Source organism: Delphinapterus leucas, chromosome 3 (genome assembly GCF_059928025.1).
Source record: "Delphinapterus leucas isolate spDelLeu-1000000601 "Yukka" chromosome 3, BTC_Dleu_Yukka2, whole genome shotgun sequence".
In the NCBI taxonomy this organism is placed as follows: Eukaryota; Metazoa; Chordata; class Mammalia; order Artiodactyla; family Monodontidae; genus Delphinapterus; species Delphinapterus leucas.
In genome coordinates, this window is record NC_143131.1 from 77,531,361 (window position 1) to 77,552,977 (window position 21,617).

Below are 21,617 nucleotides of genomic sequence, written 5' to 3' on the forward strand. Positions count from 1 at the left end.
TCATTCTCTAAGGCCAGTATTACCTTGATACTAAAACCAGACAAAAACATTACAAGAAAAGAAAACTATAGACCAATATTCCTTATGAATATATAGGCTAAAATACTCAACAAACTATTAACAAATTGAATCCAGCAACATATAAAAAGCATTTTACACCATGACTAAGTGGCATTTATCCCAGGAATGTAAGATTGAATCAACACAGGAAAATGAACCAATGTAATATACCTCGTTAATAGAATATAGGACAAAAACTATGTGATGATCTAAATAGATGCAGAGAAGAATGTGTGAAAATCCAACACCCTTTCATGATTAAAAAAACTCAACAAACCAGGAGTAGAAGGGAATTTCACCAACTTGATAAAAGACATTTACAAAAAACTCACAACTAACTTCATACTTAATGGTGAAAGACAGAAAGCTTTGCCCTTAAGATCAGGAACAAGACAAGTGTGTCCGTTTTTAACCCTTCTGTTCAATACTGTACTGGAAGTTCTAGCCAGGACAATTAGGCAAGAAAAGTTAATACAAGGCATCCAGACTGGAAAGGAAGAAGTAAAACTATTCCAAACTGGAAAAGAAGAAGTAAAACTATCTCTTCTTATAGATGACATGATCTTGTATGTAGAAAGTCCTAAGGAATTCTAAAACAAACCAAAAACTCAAACTATTGGAGCTAATAAATACATTCAACAAAGTTTGCAGAAAATAAGATTAATAAACAGAAACAAATTATATTTAATATGCTAGCAATTAACAATTTTAAAATGAAATTAGGAAAGAAATTCCATTTACAAGAGCATCAAATAGAATAAAATATTTAGGAAAACATTTAACAAAAGAAGTGCAAGACCTATCCACTGAAAGATCTAAATACATGAAAAGTCCATTGTTTATGGACTGAAAGATTTAATATTGTTAAAGCGGCAATACTTCTCAAATTAATATACAGATTCAATGCAATCTCTACCAAAAACCCAGCTGCCTATTAACAAACTGATCTTAAAATTTATATGGAAATGCAAGAGACAGTCAAAAAAATCTTGAAAAAGAAGAATGGAGTTAGAGAACTCACATTTCCTACTTTTCAAAACTTACTACAGAGCTGCAGTAATCAAGACTGTGTGATAGGATAGGCATAAAGATAGACATGTAATCAATGGAATAGAATGGAGAGTCCAAAAATAAACCCATACAATGTTCAATTGATTTTTGGTAAGGGATTCAAGAAAATTCAATAGGGAAAGATTGTCTTTTCAAGCAAAGTTGCTGAGACAACTGAATACCAACATGCAAAAGAATGAAGTCGAACTCCTTCATCTAAAGACATACAAAATTTAACTCAAAATAGATCAATGACCTAAACACAAGTGATAAAATACATACAATTTTTAGAAGAAATCACAGGTGTAAAATCAAGAACATTTGTGCTTCAAAGGATGACATCAATAAAGTGAAAAAACAACCTACGTGAAAAACAACTTACTGAGTGGGAGAAAATATTTGCAAATCAAATATCTCATAAGGAGATAGTATCCCAAAATCTATACAGAACTATTACAGCTCAACAATACAATGACAAGTAATTCAATTTAAAAATGACAAAGGGGGACTTCCCTGATGGTCCAGTGGTAAAGAATCTGCCTTCCAATGCAGGGGACGTGAGCGTGATACCTGGTCGAGGAATTAAGATCCCACATGCCGCGGGGCAACAAAGCCCATGCACCAAAACTACTGAGCTCATGTGCCTCAACTAGAGAGTCCATAGGCCGCAAACTACAGAGCCCATGCTCTCTGGAGCCCACGTCACAACTAGACAAGAGAAAACCCACACTCTACAACTAGAGAGAAGCCCACACACCGCAAGGAAGAGCCTGCCTGCCGCAACAAGCACCATAATGAAAAATCCCACATGCCTCAACAAAGACCCCACACAGCTAAATAAATAAATAATAAATAAATATTGTTTTAAAAAATAACAAAAGATTTGAATAGACATATGTCCAAAGGAGATAGACAAATGGCCAATAAGTACATGAAATGATGTTGAGCATCATTAATTATCAGATAAATACAAATTGAGACCACGTAAGATACCACTTCACAACTCACTGGAATGGCTATAATCAAAAGACAGACACTAACATGTTTTGGGGAGGATGTGAAAAAACTGAAACCATCTTACATTGCTAGTGGGATTGTAAAGGTCTCCCTCCCCGACCCCGCTCAGTGGGGTATTTCATTTGCATTTTGCATTTTGTAATTATTTTTGTGATCTCTCCCACAACACTGAAGCATTTGAGACTAGGACTAGGTCTCTTTCCCTCACTCGAGTATATCAGTTAGAGCAACTGTCATTCTGTGCTACCCACAATCACTGATTTGCTTACCTCTCTCAACCACTAGACTATAATCTTCTTAAGAGAGAAACTGTGCTTTCTTTATTTTTGCATCCTAGTACCTAGCCTAGTAGTTAACACACAGGAAATACAAAAGAAAAAAATAAGAGATTCCAAAGTATGGTACACAGATCCCTGGTGGAGACCCAATATTCTTACAGAAGGTTCACAAGGTAAAAACTATTTTCATAGTAATAAGACATTACAAGCCATTTCAATAGGTCGACATTTGTACTAAATACAAAAGCAACAATGCCCTAGCACAAATTATAATCTCCAAACTGTGTTAGTTTTACTAGTTTTCTATTGCTACTGTAATAAGTTGCCACAAATTTATTGTCATAAAGCCACAAAAATTTATTATCTTACAGTTCTCCTGGTTAAAGACCATTTCAGGGTCTCACTAGGCTAAAACCAAATGCTCAGCAGTTGCATTCCTTTCTGGAGGCTCTGAAGACAATCCGTTGTTTCCTTGCATTTTTTAGCTTCTAGAGGCTGCTCTCATTCCTTAGCTGGTGGTCCACTTCCCCCATTTTCTAGCTAGCTATGTGAGTCCTTTTCATATTTCATCACTCTGAATTACTCTTCTGCCTCCTTCTTCCACTTTGGAGAACCATTGTAATTACACTGCACCCATTCAGATAATCCAGGATAATCTGAATATTTTAAAGGAAACTGACTAGCAAATTTACGTCCCCTTTGCTATATAACATAACATAGTCACAGGTTCTAGGGATTATGATGTAGGCGTTTCTGGGGGCCATTCTCCTGCCTACCCCTGTAGTCACATTTTTCACCATCACACAGTTAAAATAAAAAATAGTGGCAGGTTCACTTAATAATGTCCTTGATGAGGCACTAAAAATTAGTAATTTTATTAACTCAACCTTTGAATACACCACACATTTTCTCAAAATTAATCAAATTGAGCTGTCATTTCAAGGAAAATATTAGACAGTATTTGTTGCCAATGATAAAATTAGAGCTTTTAAAGCAAAAACAAAGATCTTGGAAAATTCATATACTTGCAGATGGACAGTTTTGCAATATTTTAAGATTTTCCTGAGGAAATTCCTGGTGATATTAACAAATGGGATTTTTTGATATTGTATAATGAAGTATATTAAGATTTGGAAGTCAAGCATACCTCAGTGAATCAATATTTTCATACGGCCAATGCATTATGTAACAAAAGTATGTGTTTGTAAAAGATTCATTCAAAGTGCAAGATTCGGGGCAGGCTTCAAGATGGCGGAACAGTAAGACGTGGAGATGACCTTCCTCCCCACAAATACATCAGGAATACATCTACATGTGGAACAGCTCCTACAAAACACCTACTGAACGCTGGCAGAAGACCTCAGACGTCCCAGGGGTCAAAGGCAAGAAACTCCCCACGTGCCTGGGTAGGGCAAAAGAAAAAAGAAAAAACAGAGACAAAAGAATAGGGACGGGACCTGCACCAGTGAGAGGGAGCTGTGAAGGAGGAAAGGTTTCCACACACTAGGAAGCCGCTTCGTGGGCGGAGACTGTGGGTGGCGGAGGGGGGACCTTCGGAGCCACGGAGGAGAGCGCAGCAACAGGGGTGCGGAGGGCAAAGCAGAGAGATTCCCACACAGAGGATCAGGGCCGACCGGCACTCACCAGCCCGAGAGGCTTGTCTGCTCACCCGCCGGGGTGGGCGGGGCTGGGAGTTGAGGCTTGGGCTTCGGTCGGAGTGCCGGGAGAGGACTGGGGTTGGTAGCCTGAACACAGCCTGCAGGGGGTTAGTGCACCATGGCTAGCCAGGAGGGAGTCCGGGGAAAAGTCTGGAACTGCAGAAGAGGCAAGAGACTTTTTCTTCCCTCTTTGTTTCCTGGTGCGCCAGGAGAGGGGATTAAGAGCGCTGCTTAAATGAGCTCCAGAGACGGGCGCAAGCCGCAGCTATCAGCGCGGACACCAGAGACGGGCATGAGATGCTAAGGCTGCTGTTGCAGCCACCAAGAAGCCTGTGTGCAACCACAGGTCACTATCCACACCTCTCCTCCGGGGAGCCTGTGCAGCCCGCCACTGCCAGGGTCCCGTGATCCAGGGACAACTTCCCCAGAACACACGGCACTCCTCAGGCTGTTGCAACGTCATGCCGGCCTCTGCCACTGCAGGCTGGCCCCGCATTCCGTACCCCTCCCTCCCCCCCGCCTGAGTGAGCCAGAGCCCCCTAATCAGATGCTCCTTTAACCCCGTCCTGTCTGGGAGAAGAACAGACGCCCTCAGACGACCTATACGCAGAAGCGGGGAAAAATCCAAAGCTGAACCCCAGGAGCTGTGCGAACAAAGAAGAGAAAGGGAAATCTCTCCCAGCAGCCTCAGGAGCAGCGGATTAAATCTCCAAAATCAACGTGATGTACCCTGCACCTCTGGAATACCTGAATAAACAACAAATCACCCCAAACTGAGGAGGTGGACTTTGGGAGCAACGATGTATATGTATTTTTTCCTTTCTCTCTTTTTCTGAGTGTGTATGTGTATTCTTCTGTGTGTGATTTTGTCTGTATAGCTTTGCTTTTACCATTTGTCCTAGGGTTCTGTCTGTCCGGTGTTTTATTCTTTTTAGTATAGTTTTTAGCACTTGTTATCATTGGTGGATTTGTTTTTAGGTATGGTTGCTCTCTTCTCTTTCCTTTTTTTTATTACTTTAAAATTTTTTTTAATAATAATTATTTATTTTACTAACTTTATTTTATTTTATTTCTTTCCTTTTTTTTCTCCCTTTTACTCTAAGCTGTGTGGATGACAAGCTCTTGGTGCTCCAGCCAGGCATGAGGGCTGTGCCTCTGAGGTAGGAGAGCCAAGTTCAGGACATTGGTCCACCAGAGACCTCCCAGCTCCACATAATATCAAATGGTGAAAATCGCCCAGAGATCTAAATCTCAATGTCAAGATCCAGCTCCACTGAATGACCAGCAAGCTACAGTGTTGGATACCCTATGCCAAACAACTAGCAACACAGGAACACAACCCCACCCATTAGCAGAGAGGCTGCCTAAAATCATAATAAGATCACAGACACCCCAAAACACACCACCAGACGTGGACCTGCCCACCAGAAAGACAAGATGCAGCCTCATCCACCAGAACACAGGCATTAGTCTGGTCCACCAGGAAGCGTACACAACCCACGGAACCAACCTTAGCCACTGGGAGCAGACACCAAAAACAACAGGAACTACAAACCTGCAGGCTGCGAAAAGGAGACGCCAAACACAGTAAGCCAAGCAAAAACAGAAGACAGAGAAACACACAGCAGATGAAGGAGCAAGGTAAAAACCCACCAGAACTAACAAATGAAGAGGAAATAGGCAGTCTACCTGAAAAACAACTCACAAAAATGATACTAAAGATGATCCAAAATCTTGGAAATAGAATGGAGAAAATACAAGAAACGTTTAACAAGGACCTAGAAGAACTAAAGAGCAAGCAATGATGAACAACACAATAAATGAAATTAAAAATTCTCTAGAAGAAATCAATAGCAGAATAACTAAGGAAGAAGAACGGATAAGTGACCTGGAAGATAAAATAGTGGAAATAACTGCCGAAGAGCAGAATAAAGAAAAAAGGATGAAAAGAATTGAGGACAGTCTCAGAGACCTCTGGGACAACATTAAATGCACCAACATTCAAATTATAGGGGTCCCAGAAGAAGAGAAAAAGAAAGGGACTGAGAAAATATATGAAGAGATTATAGTTGAAAACTTCCTTAATATGGGAAAGGAAATAGTTAATCAAGTCCAGGAAACACAGAGAGTCCCATATAGGATAAATCTAAGGACAAACACGACAAGACACATATTAATCAAACTACCAAAAATTAAATACAAAGAAAAAATATTAACAGCAGCAAGGGAAAAACAACAAATAACATATAAGGGAATCCCCATAAAGTTAACAGCTGATCTTTCAGCAGAAACTGCAAGTCAGAAGGGAGTGGCAGGACATATTTAAAGTGATGAAGGAGAAAAACCTACAACCAAGATTACTCTACCCAGCAAGGATCTCATTCAGATTCGACAGAGAAATTAAAAGCTTCACAGACAAGCAAAAGCTAAGAGAATTCAGCACCACCAAATCATCTTTACAACAAATGCTAAAGGAACTTCTCTAGGCAAGAAACACAAGAGAAGGAAAAGACCTACAATAACAAACCCAAAATAATTAAGAAAATGGTAACAGAAACATACATATCTATAATTACCTTAAATGTACATGGGTTAAATGCTCCAACCAAAAGACAGACTGGCTGAACAGATACAAAAACAAGACCCGTATATATGCTGTCTACAAGAGACCCACTTTAGACCTAGGGACACATACAGACTGAAAGTGACGGGATGGAAAAAGATATTCCATGCAAATGGAAATAAAAAGAAAGCTGGAGTAGCAATTCTCATATCAGACAAAATAGACTTTAAAACAAGAAGTATTACAAGAGACAAAGAAGGACACTACATAATGTTCAAGGGATCAATCCCAGAAGAAGATGTAAAAATTGTAAATATTTATGAACCCAACATAGGAACACCTCAATACATAAGGCAAATACCAACAGCCATAAAAGGCAGAAACAACAGTAACACAATCTTAGTAGGGGACTTTAACACCCCACTTTCACCAATGGACATATCATCCAAAATGAAAATAAATAAGGAAACACAAGCTTTAAATGATACATTAAACAAGATGGACTTAATTGATATTTATAGGACATTCCATCCAAAAACAAGAGAATACACTTTCTTCTCAAGTGCTCATGGAACATTCTCCAGGATGGATCATATCTTCTGTCACAAATCAAGCCTTGGTAAATTTAAGAAAACTGAAACCATATCAAATATCTTTTCTGGTCACAATGCTATGAGACTACATATCAATTACAAGAAACGACCTGTAAAAAATACAAACACATGGAGGCTAAACAATACACTACTTAATAACCAAGAGATCATTGAAGAAATCAAAGAGGAAATCAAGAAATACCTAAAACAAATGACAATGAAAACACAATGACCCAAAACCTATGGGATGCAGCAAAAGCAGTTCTAAGAGGGAAGTTTATAGCAATAAAATCCTACCTTCAGAAACAAGAAATGTCTCAAATAAACAACCTAACCTTACACCTAAACCAATTAGAGAAAGAATAACAAAAAAAAAAACGCCAAAGTTAGCAGAAGGAAAGAAATCATAAAGATCAGATCAGAAATAAATGAAAAAGAAATGAAGGAAACAATAGCAAAGATCAATAAAACTAAAAGCTGGTTCTTTGAGAAGATAAACAAAATTGGTAAAACATTAGCCAGACTCATAAAGAAAAAAAGGGAGAAGAATCAAATCAGTAGAATTAGAAATGAAAAAGGAGTAACAACAGACACTGCAGAAATACAAAGAATCAACAGAGATTACTACAAGCAACTACATGTCAATAAAATGGACAACCTGGAAGAAATGGACAAATTCTTAGAAATGCACAACCTCCCAAGAATGAACCAGGAAGAAATAGAAAATATGAACAGACCAATCACAAGCACTGAAATTGAGACTGTGATTAAAAATCTTCCAATAAACAAAAGCCCGGGACCAGATGGCTTCACAGGCGAATTCTATCAAACATTTAGAGAAGAGCTAACACCTATCCTTCTCAAACTCTTCCAAAATATAGCAGAGAGGGGAACACTCCCAAACTCATTCTACGAGGCCACCATCACCGTGATACCAAAACCAGACAAAGATGTCACAAAGAAAGAAAACTACAGGCCAATATCACTTATGAACATAGATGTAAAAATCCTCAACAAAACACTAGCAAACAGAATCCAACAGCACATTAAAAGGATCATACACCATGATCAAATGGGGTTTATCCCAAGAATGCAAGGATTCTTCGATATATGCAAATCAATCAATGTGATACACCATATTAACAAATTGAAGGAGAAAAACCATATGATCATCTCAATAGGTGCAGAGAAAGCTTCTGAGAAAATTCAACACCGGTTTATGATAAAAACCCTCCAGAAAGTAGGCATAGAGGGATCTTACCTAAACATGATAAAGGCCATATATGACAAACCCACAGCCAACATCATTGTCAATGGTAAAAAACTGAAACCATTTCCTCTAAGATCGGGAACAAGACAAGGTTGTCCACTCTCACCACTATTATTCAACATAGTTTTGGAAGTTTTAGCCACAGCAATCAGAGAAGAAAAAGAAATAAAAGGAATCCAAATCAGAAAAGAAGTAAAGCTGTCACTGTTTGCAGATGACATGATACTATACATAGAGAATCCTAAAGATGCTACCAGAAAACTACTAGAGCTAATCAATGAATTTGGTAAAGTAGCAGGACACAAAATTAATGCACAGAAATCTCTTGCATTCCTATACACTAACGATGAAAAATCTGAAAGTGAAATCAAGAAAAGTCTCCCATTTACCACTGCAACAAAAAGAATAAAATACCTAGGAACAAACCTACCTAAGGAGACAAAAGACCTGTATGCAGAAAATTATAAGACACTGATGAAAGAAATTGAACATGATACAAATAGATGGAGAGATATACCATGCTTTTGGATTGGAAGAATCAACATTGTGAAAATCACTATACGATTCAAAGCAATCTACAGATTCAATGCAATCCCTATCAAACTACCACTGGCATTTTTCCCAGAAGTAGAACAAAAAATTTCACAATTTGTATGGAAACACAAAAGACCCCAAATAGCGAAAGCAGTCTTGAGGGAAAAAAAAGGAGCTGGAGGAATCAGACTCCCTGACTTCAGACTATACTACAAAGCTACAGTAATCAAGACACTAATGTACTGGCACAAAAACAGAAATATAGATCAATGGAACAGGATAGAAAGCCTAGAGGTAAACCCACACACATATGGTCACCTTATCTTTGATAAAGGAGGCAAGAATATACAATGGAGAAAAGACAGCCTCTTCAATAAGTGGTGCTGGGAAAACCAGACAGCTACATGTAAAAGAATGAAATTAGGACATTCTCTAACACCATAGACAAACATAACCATAAAATGGATTCAAGACCTAAATGTAAGGCCAGAAACTATCAAACTCTTAGAGGAAAACATAGGCAGAACACTCTATGACATAAATCACAGCAAGATCCTTTTTGACCCACCTCCTAGAGAAATGGAAATAAAAACAAAAATAAACAAATGGGACCCAATGAAACTTAAAATCTTTTGCACAGCAAAGGAAACCATAAACAAGACCAAAAGACAACCCTCAGAATGGGAGAAAGTATTTGCAAATGAAGCAACTGACAAAGGATTAATCTCCAAAATTTACAAGCAGCTCATGCAGTTCAATATCAAAAAACAAACAACCCAATCCAAAACTGGGCAGAAGACCTAAACAGACATTTCTCCAAAGAAGATATGCAGATTGCCAACAAACACATGAAAGAATGCTCAACATCATTAATCATTAGAGAAATGGAAATCAAAACTACAATAAGATATCATCTCACAGCAGTCAGAATGGCCATCATCAAAATATCTACAAATAATAAATGCTGGAGAGGGTGTGGAGAAAAGGGAACACTCTTGCCCTCTTGGTGGGAATGTAAATTGATACAGCCACTATGGAGAACATTTTGGAGGCTCCTTTAAAAAAGTAAAAATAGTACTACCATACGACCCAGCAACCCCACTACTGGGCATATACCCTGAGAAAACCATAATTCAAAAAGAGTCATGTACCACAATGTTCATTGCAGCTCTATTTACAATAGCCAGGACATGGAAGCAACCTAAGTATCCATCGACAGATGAATGGATAAAGAAGATGTGGCACATATATACAATGGAATATTACTCAGCCACGAAAAGGAACAAAATTGAGTTATTTGTAGTGAGGTGGATGGACCTAGAGTCTGTCATACAGAGTGAAGTAAGTCAGAAAGATAAAAACAAATCCCGTATGCTAACACATATATGGAATCTAAAAAAAAAAAGAAAAGAAAAAAATGGTCATGAAGAACCTAGGGGCAAGAGGGGAATAAAGACACAGACCTACTACAGAATGGAATTGAGGACACAGGGAGGGGGAAGGGTAAGCTGGGAAAAAGTGAGAGAGTAGCATGGACATATATAGTGGCATGGACACTACGAAATGTAAAATAGATAGCTAGTGGGAAGCAGCCTCATAGCACAGGGAGATCAGTCAGCTCAGTGCTTTGTGACTACCTAGAGCGGTGGGATAGGGAGGGTGGGAGGGAGGGAGATGCAAGAGGGAAGATATATGGAGATATATGTATATGTAAAACTGATTCACTTTGTTATAAAGCAGAAACTGACACACCATTGTAAAGTAATTATACTCCAATAAAGATGTTAAAAAAAAAAAAGTGAAAGATAGACCAAGGGACTTTAAAGGAAAAATACAAAAGTTCATTGATATGATTGATTGCAGATTCCACATTGCAGTTAAACTTAAGAAACTACCACTTGTTAAGTTTTGGTATAGGAGCAAAGAAAAATATTCACAATTTTCTCAGAAGGCCATTAAATACTGCTTCCTTTTTTTTTTTTTAATTTATTTTTGGCTGTGTTGGGTCTTCATTGCTGTGCGCGGGCTTTCTCTAGTTGCGGTGAGCGGGGTCTACTCTTCGCTGAGGTCTGCGGGCTTTTCATTGCGGTGGCTTCTCTTGTTGCAGAGCATGGGCTCTATGCGTGTGGGCTTCAGTAGTTGTGGCACGCAGGCTCAGTAGTTGTGGCTTGTGGGCTCTAGAGCACAGGCTCAGTAATTGTGGCACATGGGCTTAGTTGCTCTGCAGCATGTGGGATCTTCCCAGACCAGGGCTCGAACCCGTGTCCCCTGCATTGGCAGGCAGATTTTTGACCACTGCGCCACCAGGGAAGCCCTAAATACTCCTTTCTTTTCCAACTATATGTCTGTATTAGGTTAGATTTTGTTCACTTACTTCAACCAAAACAACAAATCACAAGAAATGAATGCAGAAGCTGATCTGAGAATTCAGTACTACTCTATTAAGCCAGATATTGAACAGACTGCCACACTTCCACTATAATTTTTGTTTTGAAAAATAGTTATTTTTAATGCTATTTATGTTAACATGTAATGGCTTTATTATTGAATTATTTCTTGAAATACTCAATATTAAGTTATAATATAATATTAATAGATATAATTACATACATAGAAACTTTTCAAGGTCATCAGTAATTTTTCTTTTTATTATTTATTTATTTGGCTGCACCGGGTCTTACTTGTGGCACTCGGGATCTTCGTTGTGGCATGTGGGCTCTTTAGTTGTGGCATGCAGGGTGTAGTTCCCTGACCAGGGGTTGAACCTGGTCCCCTGCATTGGGAGTGCACAGTCCTAACCACTGTACTACCAGGGAAGTCCCACCCAGGTCATCAGTGATTTTTAAGAGTGTAAAGGACTACTGAAAACAAACGTTTCAGAACTGCTGAGTCAGATAAATGAGAAAGCCACAGAAAGATCATGACCAGGTAAAGTTAATCAAAAGAATGAACGCAGAGAGCCTCAATGATAAAAGGGTACATAAGGCAACAGAGAAACAGAGCCTAGAAGGAGTACTCTATTTACGAACAGCCCCACTCCCGAACTCTTTCCCAGTCAAATCTCTAAATAGCAGAGGACTGAACTCACCACAGAGAAGCTAAATTGCTCATAGGGCACTTTTGAGGGCAGATATTATAGAGGTGGAAAAATTTTCCCTTCTTCCCTTTAGATTCTTTGGCTGGTCTGATAATTAAATTGAAGACAGAGTAACAACAGAAAAACAAATTTAATTTTATACGTTGTACAGGAACTCTATAAAAATGAGACCCAAGGGCAAGTCGGGCAGTTGAAGTTTATATGCCATCCTGAGTTAAGGAATGGGATAGGGGCCTGGAGCTTCAAAGGGGAGGAGGGTAATTCATAGGATGATAAGGAGAGCATTTGCCTTGCCATACAGATAAGTCATTTAGATAAAAGTGATCTCTGGTAGTAGCTCCCTTCCTGGAATAGGCCCCCTATCTAAATACTTTTAGGTAGTTAAGGGAGAGGTAAAAGTTTTTCTTGAGTCTGTTCAATCTTGATTACCTTCAGCTCAAAACAATCCACATGCCACAATGGCAGATTTTGGGTCAGCCTATTCTGCTCCCCTTCAGTATGAATATTTGCTAGAAAAATAAAGAATGATATATATATTTTAAAATGCCCCTCAGAAAGAGCTCCCATCACTGCTCAGTTTAAATTAGGTAAACTCCAGATTCAAACTGTTAAATTAGCTGTTTTGCATAGGGAAAATAAACAGTAAATTCCAATGATGTGGTACGGCTGCTGACGGCTAAAAAATAACTGCAGCTATACATCCTTCCTGACACTCAATGGCCACAGTCAGGGAAAAGCTCTTCTCAATAAATCTTAGCAAAGAAATAATGAAAGTGACAGAAAAGGACTATCATATTAACTCACTGGAAAACAGAGTAATTATGTGCCTTAAGTACTGTAAACAAGAAGCCTTTTCCTGGAAGCATGATACAAAGAACCCTAAACTTCGATTCTTAAGACCTAGCTTCTGGTTCAAGTCACATGTTTCCTGAGTTATCTGGGCAAATTAAATCACCTCTTTAGTCCTCATTTCCTCCTGTAAGATAAGGAAGTTAGACTAAATCCCTTGCTTTAAAATTTAAATCCTTTGATTCACAGTAACAAACACAGTTAATACACAAATCCTAAAGCCATACATAACTGAAACAAAAGTGCGGACTAGTATTCACCAATTGATGGGTCATGACCTGCCATTTGCAGAGTACTGAACTGATTGATGGCTACAATTCCTCATTAAAAACAACAAAAGAGGGAGGGGGTAGATGGGTAGAGACAGACAAAAATATAATACCTTGATCTGTTTGACCATAGAGATATCTTTGGTAATATAGGGGAGTAAAAATTTTCCTTTACCTTTCTAGGTTCTTTTGGCAGATCTATTAATTAAATTAACATAAGGCAGATTAGCAAAAGAAACAAATTTAACTACATACATATGGGAGCTCCATAAAACTGAGACCCAAGGGCGAGGTGGGCAGTTGAGGTTTATAGGCCATCCTGAGCCAAGGAATGGGATAAGGGCCTGGAGCTTCAAAGGGGAGGAGGGTAATTCATAGAACACTAAGAAGAGCAGAAGTTTGGTACTTAGTCATTTGCCCTGCCATACATATAAGTCATTCAGGTAAAAGTTCTCTCTGGTAATAGCTCCCTTCCTGGTACAGGCCCGGTATTTAAATTTTTAGGTAGTTAAGGGAGAGGTAAAAGTTTCTCTTGAGTCTGCTGGATCTTGACTGCCTTTGGCTCAAAACACTCCACATGCCAAAGTGGCATATTTTGGGGTCATATATTTTGCTTCCCTTTAGTAAGAAAGGAAATGAACATTCAAGTTTAGGTTAATATTCACACTATGGATATTAACATTACTCAGCTGTTTAAGATTGTTACATTTATTGGCTATCTGAATTTAGAAATTTAGACAGTTTGTGTTTAAATCACCTAATGTCAAAAAATCAGTTGCTTAGGTAATGTTTACATTTTTCAACTGTAATTTGGAACAGATCTTTTGATTCCTCAACTGTTCTCTGGCTAACAAAGCTGTATTGTAAAATATAAGAAGTTGTTAGTCTAAGAACATGTGCCTCAAATGTTAATGTCAGTGTTTGGCAGCAGGGACTGTACTTTTCTTAGGGGAGGTGGGGATAGGCCGTAAAATTCAAGAGTTGAAATTTAAACACACTTGTAAATTACAGTATGTGACAACTGTTAATTATTTTTGCAAATAACCAACATATACTGGGTACTGTGGTGATATGGGATTCCTCTAACAGATGTCTTTGGCTCTCGCATTCCCCATGACCCGGTTGAAGCTTTCTTTGAGAGTTCTGAGATTCTTTTCACCCTCCTCTTCTTCCTTCCCTCCGACTCTCCTGCACAGGTTGTCAGACCTCCACTGAGGCCTGAAGGTACTTCCCTCCTACTCTAGCTCCCTCTTCTTTATCCTTCACAGGGAGTATCACCAATAAATCTCTTGCACATCTACTCCCTTCTTTGTATGTGCTTCTCTGGGAATTTGAGCAAACAAAGTACATGTCTAGTCACCATATTAGACTCCAGGCATCATTATTTCATTTAGTCTTCACAAAAGCCCTGTGAAGACATTATTAGTATTCCCATTTTATAAATAAGGAAACAGAGTAGAAAAGCAATTTTCTCAGCATGATGCAACTACTGACAGAGATGAGATTTGAACTCAAGTCTGTTTAATTTCATGGTTGGAGCTGCAGACCTTATTTTAAAACAATTAAATTTTATTAAATAACAACAAAAACTAGATAGATCCCTAATAAAATTTTTCTGATGCCTCTGTGTGCTTTCAGACATTATCACATTTAATCCTAATAGATCCATGAAGTTAATATTATCATTTTACAGATGAAATTGGGGCTCAAATAATTTAAGTAACTTTCTCAACATCATATTATATAAGTTCATGAGTTTGAGCTCACTCAGGTCGTCTCTGAATTCAGCTGTTTAACATTATATTGATTTGCCTAATTAATCAAATGACAATTGTGTCCCTTTTTACTTTTTAGTATTAGATAATTTGTCCTGAGAACTTTATTCAGCAAAGAATCCCCCAAGTGATTTAAACAGCTATATATGTTCATTCTCTCTCTCTTTATGGGGGGGTGTGTGTGTGTGTATACGATACGTTATAGATAAAATACTAGCAATTTAGGGTATTTCTTGAGCTGCCGCCTATTTGTATTTTAACCAAAATTTACAGGGAAATAGCTGGAGCACTGTTTCAAAAACCTGCCTCCAACAACAAATCAGCAATTGAGGCTGGAAGCCAGTATCCTCTGCCCACTTTCTGAGACTTTTTAATATAATTTAATGTAATTATGCTGATTTTTGCTTTTGCTTCCTGACTCAACTGCAGCCTTTGAGTTCACATTTCAAAAACTTCCCTTCACCAGAGTCACCTGATGAGGTGAGTCAGCAGTCTGCAGACTCATCACTTCTAATGACCAAACCCTGGTGTTTTACCAGCCTTTAAAATGACGCAGCCTAGCCGTACTGGGCGGAGCCGGATGTTGAGCAGCCGGGCAGCAACTCAGCAGTATCCAGGCCCTGGAAGGGAGATGGTTGGTTTGCTTGTTTGCTTTGTTTTTCTGTAGAGAAGGCATTGTGAGAGGACATGGAGCAGAAGGGAGTGATCTCAGGGGACCCAGGCACAGGCAGGTCAGGAAATCTAGGCAGATCCAGATATGACCACATCATGGGTGGGACTGGGGTAGGGGGTGGTCCTGGCACCACTCCTGGGAGAGGAAAGCTACAGGTCCCCTACCCCCAGTCTACCCTGTGACTTCAGATGGGGAAACTGAGGCTCAAAGATGGGTAGGTGGTTGCCCAGCGTCACAGACATCAGGAAGGGGCAAGAGCCAGGGAGGATACAGGAAGGAGGGGTGGGAAGGCCTCATAGCCCTAGACAGCACCCGCACCCTACTCCCAGAAGCCCGCTGCCATCACAGCGGGGTGCCAGTGCCTAGTAGCCACCCCGTTGGAGCAGTGAGCTTGTAGACAGGACCGTGTGCCTGTGGACCCGTCCCCATGTGAGTCCTCTTAAGGTGGAGGCCCAGAAACTGGGCCCCGTGACCCCTCAGAACCCCCTCCTACCTCTGGCCCAGCCTGAGGAGCGAGTCACAGCTCACTGTTCACTAGGATGGAAAGGGGTACTCCCAAGCCCGGAGGGGACTTCCCTGGGGTTGGGGTTCAGTGAGTAGGTGCTTGGCTGGGTCTGGAGTGGGATTAGGTGCATTTTTCTTCTTTTTGTAATGGGTATTATTTCCATAACAAAGTAATCAAATGCCTACCCCATCCTCCACCCGATCGTAGTTATACAGAAAAATCATGGCTCCTTGTGGAAGGCCTAACGTCTTTTTTCTTTTTTTTTTTTTCCTTTGCGGTACGCGGGCCTCTCACTGTTGTGGCCTCTCCCGTTGCGGAGCACAGGCTCCGGACGCGCAGGCTCAGCGGCCATGGCTCACGGGCCCAGCCGCTCCGCGGCATGTGGGATTTTCCCGGACCGGGGTACGAACCCGTGTCCCCTGCATCAGCAGGCGGAATCTCAACCACTGCGCCACCAGGGAAGCCCCAAGGCCTAATATCTTTAAGATGACCAGTTACCCATAGCTTGCCCTGAACTCAGCGTTTTTACCTTTTATCATTAGCCTTCACCTATCCCACATATCTAATATGTATTCACTAATCTTTTCGGATACCTTTGCGTCCTCCAGTGGAACATTCTTCCCTCTTCCCCCCCTACCAAAATCCTCACCATCCTTCAAGGCCCAAACTTAGCATTACCTTCTTCATAAAATCTTGCTTCATCTGTCCTATTGGAAGCAAAATTTCTTTTCTCTGTGTTCCCATCGTTTTGTTGTTAAATGATTCTACGTCAATTGTCGGTCATACAATAACTATTTGTGTATATAACTTGATCTTTCTTAGTAGATTATAAGTGAAGATTCTTTATCTTTGGCTAACCTATAAAATATTTTTACATTCACCAATCTTCTTTTATCCTCAAAAGATGGGAGATGGGGGGGAAGAGTCAATATTTATTTAATGCCAACTATGTGTCAGGGTGTTTGAAGCTATCTCACTTAACCCTCACAGCACTCTTCTGTATCCATTTTACATATGAAAACATAAGCTCACAAAGAATCAGAGACTTATCAGGGTCAAAAACTGGCAAAAACATGGCTAAGATTTTTTAACTCTGGTCTTATTCTTTGCATTACAAAAACATAATTGTACATCTACCAATGTGGAAGACACCAATAAATACATGTAAAGCTCCACTCATAAAGATTTTCTAGCACATTAGAACTGCTTCATTCAGATAATGCTTGGGACCCAACTAAAGTCAGAGGATTTTTGAGCCAGAAGGGACTTTATAGATCATTTAATCCAACCCTTATGTTACAGATAAGAAATACGATCCTCAGAGAAATAAATTTCCCTGTGTATATACCCAGTCAGTAGATGAGCAGGATTAAAATCCAGTTGGAGGCAGTATAGGAAAGTGGTTAACACTGTGGCCTTTGGAGTCAGCCTTGGCTCAAATCACAGCTCTGGTACTTAGTGACTGTGTGTAGCCCCAGAAACTTTACAAAGCTTATCTTTTGTCTTCTCATCCCTAAAAGAAGGATGATACTTACCCCATAGTGCTGTGAGGATTAAACGTAACACTGCACAGCAGAGAGTAAGCAATAACAAATATTAGGTATTCTCTTATCTCCTGTCTCACTGCCTGCTCTTCTTTGCAGGACACCACATTGCCTTTTATGGATGAGTTGTGGAGTGGACAATACATTTCAGGGTCAAAGTGAGTAAAGATAAAGAAGTGTGCATTTATGTGGTAAGTCCCTTTAAAAAAAAACACACATGTACAAATATTTCTCTGTGGATAAATAACACTTTTAGAAGGAATTGTTCATTCAATAAATATCTATTGAGCCCCTACCACATGTCAGGCGCAGTGCTAGGTGCTGAGTATGAGATCAACAAAACAGATCTAATTTCAACCTTGATAAGCACTGAAGTTTGATTGAAAACAAAAATATCACTGAGATCTACCTGTGGGACATGCAAACCAAATATCTTTCACAGAAGTCAATACAATGTAATGGATATTAGTATTTGAAATGAGCTATACATATATACTTGTGCCTTTTTGTAAAACGATATTCTTTAGAATTAAGTTCTATGTCATTTCTAGTACTGGTCATTTCAACTAGATTTTAGTAAATTCCTTGATAATTAAGCTATTTCTGTTTCTTTACATAAAATACAATATTGCAAGGGGTAGGTTTAGTTAAGCATATTCTCCTGAAATATGTTAATCACCATCTGTCTGAGGGTTACAAGACTGGAATAGAACAGTTTTGCTAACAGCCAGTACATAGTAATTCCTTACAGGGCATCACAAAGTTCAATTTTATGAATCTGTGCTCATTCACTCATTTTCTCTCTTTTTACATACACACAAATAGAAGCTGCCTAAAGCAATAGCTGATACTTGGGTTTTGGAGTCACTAATATACTGATGGTCTCTAGATTGCTTGTATTTGTTTGAGTTAGGATGATAAAACTGGCTAAGGATCAATACAGAAAAGAAGTTGGATTATTCATATGTCAAAATTACCTTATGGTGATTCCTTAAATCCCTAACACATTCCTTAATCCTTAACACATTAAGGAATTAATTCCTTAACAAATTCCTTAAATCTCTTTATACTCAAGTTTTGCTCCATTTGACTTTGGAATGTGATATACTAACCACTTTTACCTGAGAGTGAAAAGAATGATTTTGTTATTTATGAAAGGAAGTATAGAGCACAGTAAAAAGAGCCCAAGTTTGGAGTCAGGTAGACTGGGTTCAAATCTCAATTACCATTTAATTGTGTAATTTGTAAGAACATCTGAGTCTCGGTATAAAATGTTTGCAAAATAGGGCTAATACGATTTTTCTTGTAGAACTATAGTAAGTTTAAATAAGATAATAGCTGGCAGACAGTAGCTATTTGTGGTTAGTATTAGTGGTTGGCTATATTAATTTAAAAAGAGATCACGAGTCAAGAGCATTGATTTAAAAACAAAACAAAACAACACTGCTTATCTAAAAACTAGTTGCTATATAGAAACATATAACCTCCCTTAAATGATCAATATTTATAATCCTTGCAACTGGGGAAATAAGGAAAAACTACAAGATTTAATAAGAATGGCAAATTTGGGACCAAATGAGATTATAAAAGTTTGAATTGTTAATCAACAAGGAGATTAGTGTGTTTGTTACTCTCAAAAGGTAACAAGGCATTTGCTTGATGCATTAAGGTCCTTGAATTGAATACTGCATTTTTCTTTATGGTAGAGTTATCCCTAGAACTCTTTGTGGAACTGGCTGTTTTAAAGGGAAAAAAAAAAAATCAAGCAGCTGCCTCTTATGGAACAGGTGATTATTTAAATATAAGGTGGTGAGTGAAAACTTACCTGAAAAACTGCATTACTCAAGAAAGAGAATTCACCAAAAAGAGGTTCTCTACATCACATTTTTAAAATCTTCAACGGAATGAGCACCTTCCCTCACATTACCCCTTCATCGTAAGCAATTTCTCTTTAAAGCTATTCTAACTCAGACCTCCATCTAAAATTCTCCTGAATCTTTCATTATCGAGGAAGCCTGGAACAGTGCAGAGGCACTCCTTTCTGAAAGCACATCTATTCCTGACCACTCCTTTCCAAAAGGTAACATGTGTATCTAAAACCCATGCGTGAAATTTTAAGCTTGCTCTCCTATCTCATTAGCTCATAGCAGCCAGGAAAACAAAGACCATTCTCACCCAATTCAAACGGCGGCGGTATCGTTGAGTTCTAAATCAGGAACGACCCCCTCATCCCACTTCCAAAATATAAAAGGTGCGCACTTCAGCCGACTGCCTGTCTCCCAGGCATTGCACCCCAGGATAATGGAAACTGCTCAGGAAAAGGATGGTAAAGCAGCTCTCGAAAATCGAGGGTGACTAAACCCTGCCAATGGGAGAGTGTGGACACTCCTTGATCATTGGTAGAGAGACTGTACTAAACCGAGTCGCGGTAGAGGTATCTTTGGCCTTGCGCAGGGGCAATTGGGGACCCGAGGTAGAGCTCCAAGTTGGAGATAGATACTGCGAGTGGAGAAGACCGTAAGTTGGAATCTTAAGGCCTTGTCCCGCAGCACACAGGGTCAAGCGCCACGGGGCTGGATGGGGACTCCTGGTTCTGGTTCAACCCTTTCCCGCTAATTACTCGGTCCGGATAAGATGCTACACGGAGCCTCGGGCGGACGGAAAACCAGGTAACCCAGAAAAATCACTCACCAGTCTCCCACCTTCGGCGCAGAACTAGCAGGAGCCTAGCGCGCCAGCCATAAGGAAGCCCTGAACCCGCTCAGACGACCCTGACGACGGCTCGAAAGCGTCACTGACAACCACCCGGAAATGGCACAATAGCTTCCGGGGCCGCGGAGCGCGCGGCGGGAAATTATTTCCCAGAGCCCGGATTAGTGAAGCAGCAAGTGCTGCGGCAGTCTTCTTGCCTGTCACCGGCGCCGCGCGAAGGAAGCAGCCCAGAAACTCCAACCAGGAAGGTAAAGGGCCTCAGCTCGGAAGACACAGTGTACCCTGACTGTGTCCTCCGTGCCCCCGAAGTTTCTGCAGCTCCCGGCTATGAGGCTGGGAAGGGGCCGGGTAGAGCGGTGGCGGTGCCTACCTCTGACGCTTTCCGCAGTCGTCGTTGGTTCGCACTCGCCCGACCCGCCGCGCTCGGCGCGCGCGTCGATGCGCTGCAGCCGCAGACCCCGCCGCGCTCTGTCCGTGCCGCGGCGGGGACGGCCCCGAGCGCCTCTGCAGTGCAGGGCTGAGCCGCTTCCCTCGCCTCCTGTTTGCGCAGCTCCGCAGCTCGGTCTCCTGCCAGGAAGGCGCTAGGCCACTCGCGTCTCTCGTTTCCATAGAACCGACTGGGACGCCTCTCCCTGAGTCCCAGATTCTTGGCTGCTTTCCATAACTTAGCGTCAGTGCAGGTGGTGGGAATCCCCCAGGCCCACCTTCCTGTGAAGAGGAAAATGCTATCATTCATTTCTCCCTAGTAGAATTCTAAACATATCCAAATGGTAATGAACATCTCTGCAGCTACTATAGGCCTTGAAACACACGCGCGCGCGCGCACACACACACACACACACACACACACACACACATGTTTCCCTAAAGGGAGTGGGGAGGGGTGCTGTGTTCCTGGGGATTATGATATCAGCTGTTGGAAGGCAGGGAATAAGACAAAGTGGTTATCCTGAGATTTCTTCCGCTCCCAAAACCTCTGATTAAATATTGACAAAAACGTGATCTGCTTTGAGTACTCTATATCAGGATTTGACCCAGAACTTGGACGGAGCTTGATTTTGGAAGCGTCAAGCTATTTTTGACTGATGAATATCCTATACCAAAAAAAAAATTTCCGTCGAGGCATTAGGAATGAACATTTAAACCGAATTTCCAGTGTACGTGTGACAG

General features: G+C 40.2%; 2 protein-coding genes across 5 annotated transcripts in view; one reads left to right on the top strand and one right to left on the bottom strand.

Moving 5' to 3' along the window:
* KIAA0825 (KIAA0825 ortholog) overlaps nucleotides 1-20,639 on the bottom strand; it is a 412,907-nt gene extending 392,268 nt beyond the window's left edge. The window contains exon 1 of one of the 2 annotated variants that reach the window (XR_016392453.1): nucleotides 20,427-20,636. The gene's annotated coding sequence lies outside the window, so the exon portion shown is untranslated. Of the gene's footprint in view, nucleotides 1-20,426 lie in introns of both variants that reach the window. The other variant, XM_089908366.1, reaches the window with a different exon arrangement.
* Nucleotides 20,052-21,617, top strand: part of SLF1 (SMC5/6 complex localization factor 1) — a 58,782-nt gene continuing 57,216 nt past the window's right edge. For 2 of the 3 annotated variants that reach the window (XM_022592701.2, XM_089908367.1), the window contains exon 1: nucleotides 20,053-20,695. The gene's annotated coding sequence lies outside the window, so the exon portion shown is untranslated. Of the gene's footprint in view, nucleotides 20,696-21,617 lie in introns of all 3 variants that reach the window. The other variant, XM_089908368.1, reaches the window with a different exon arrangement.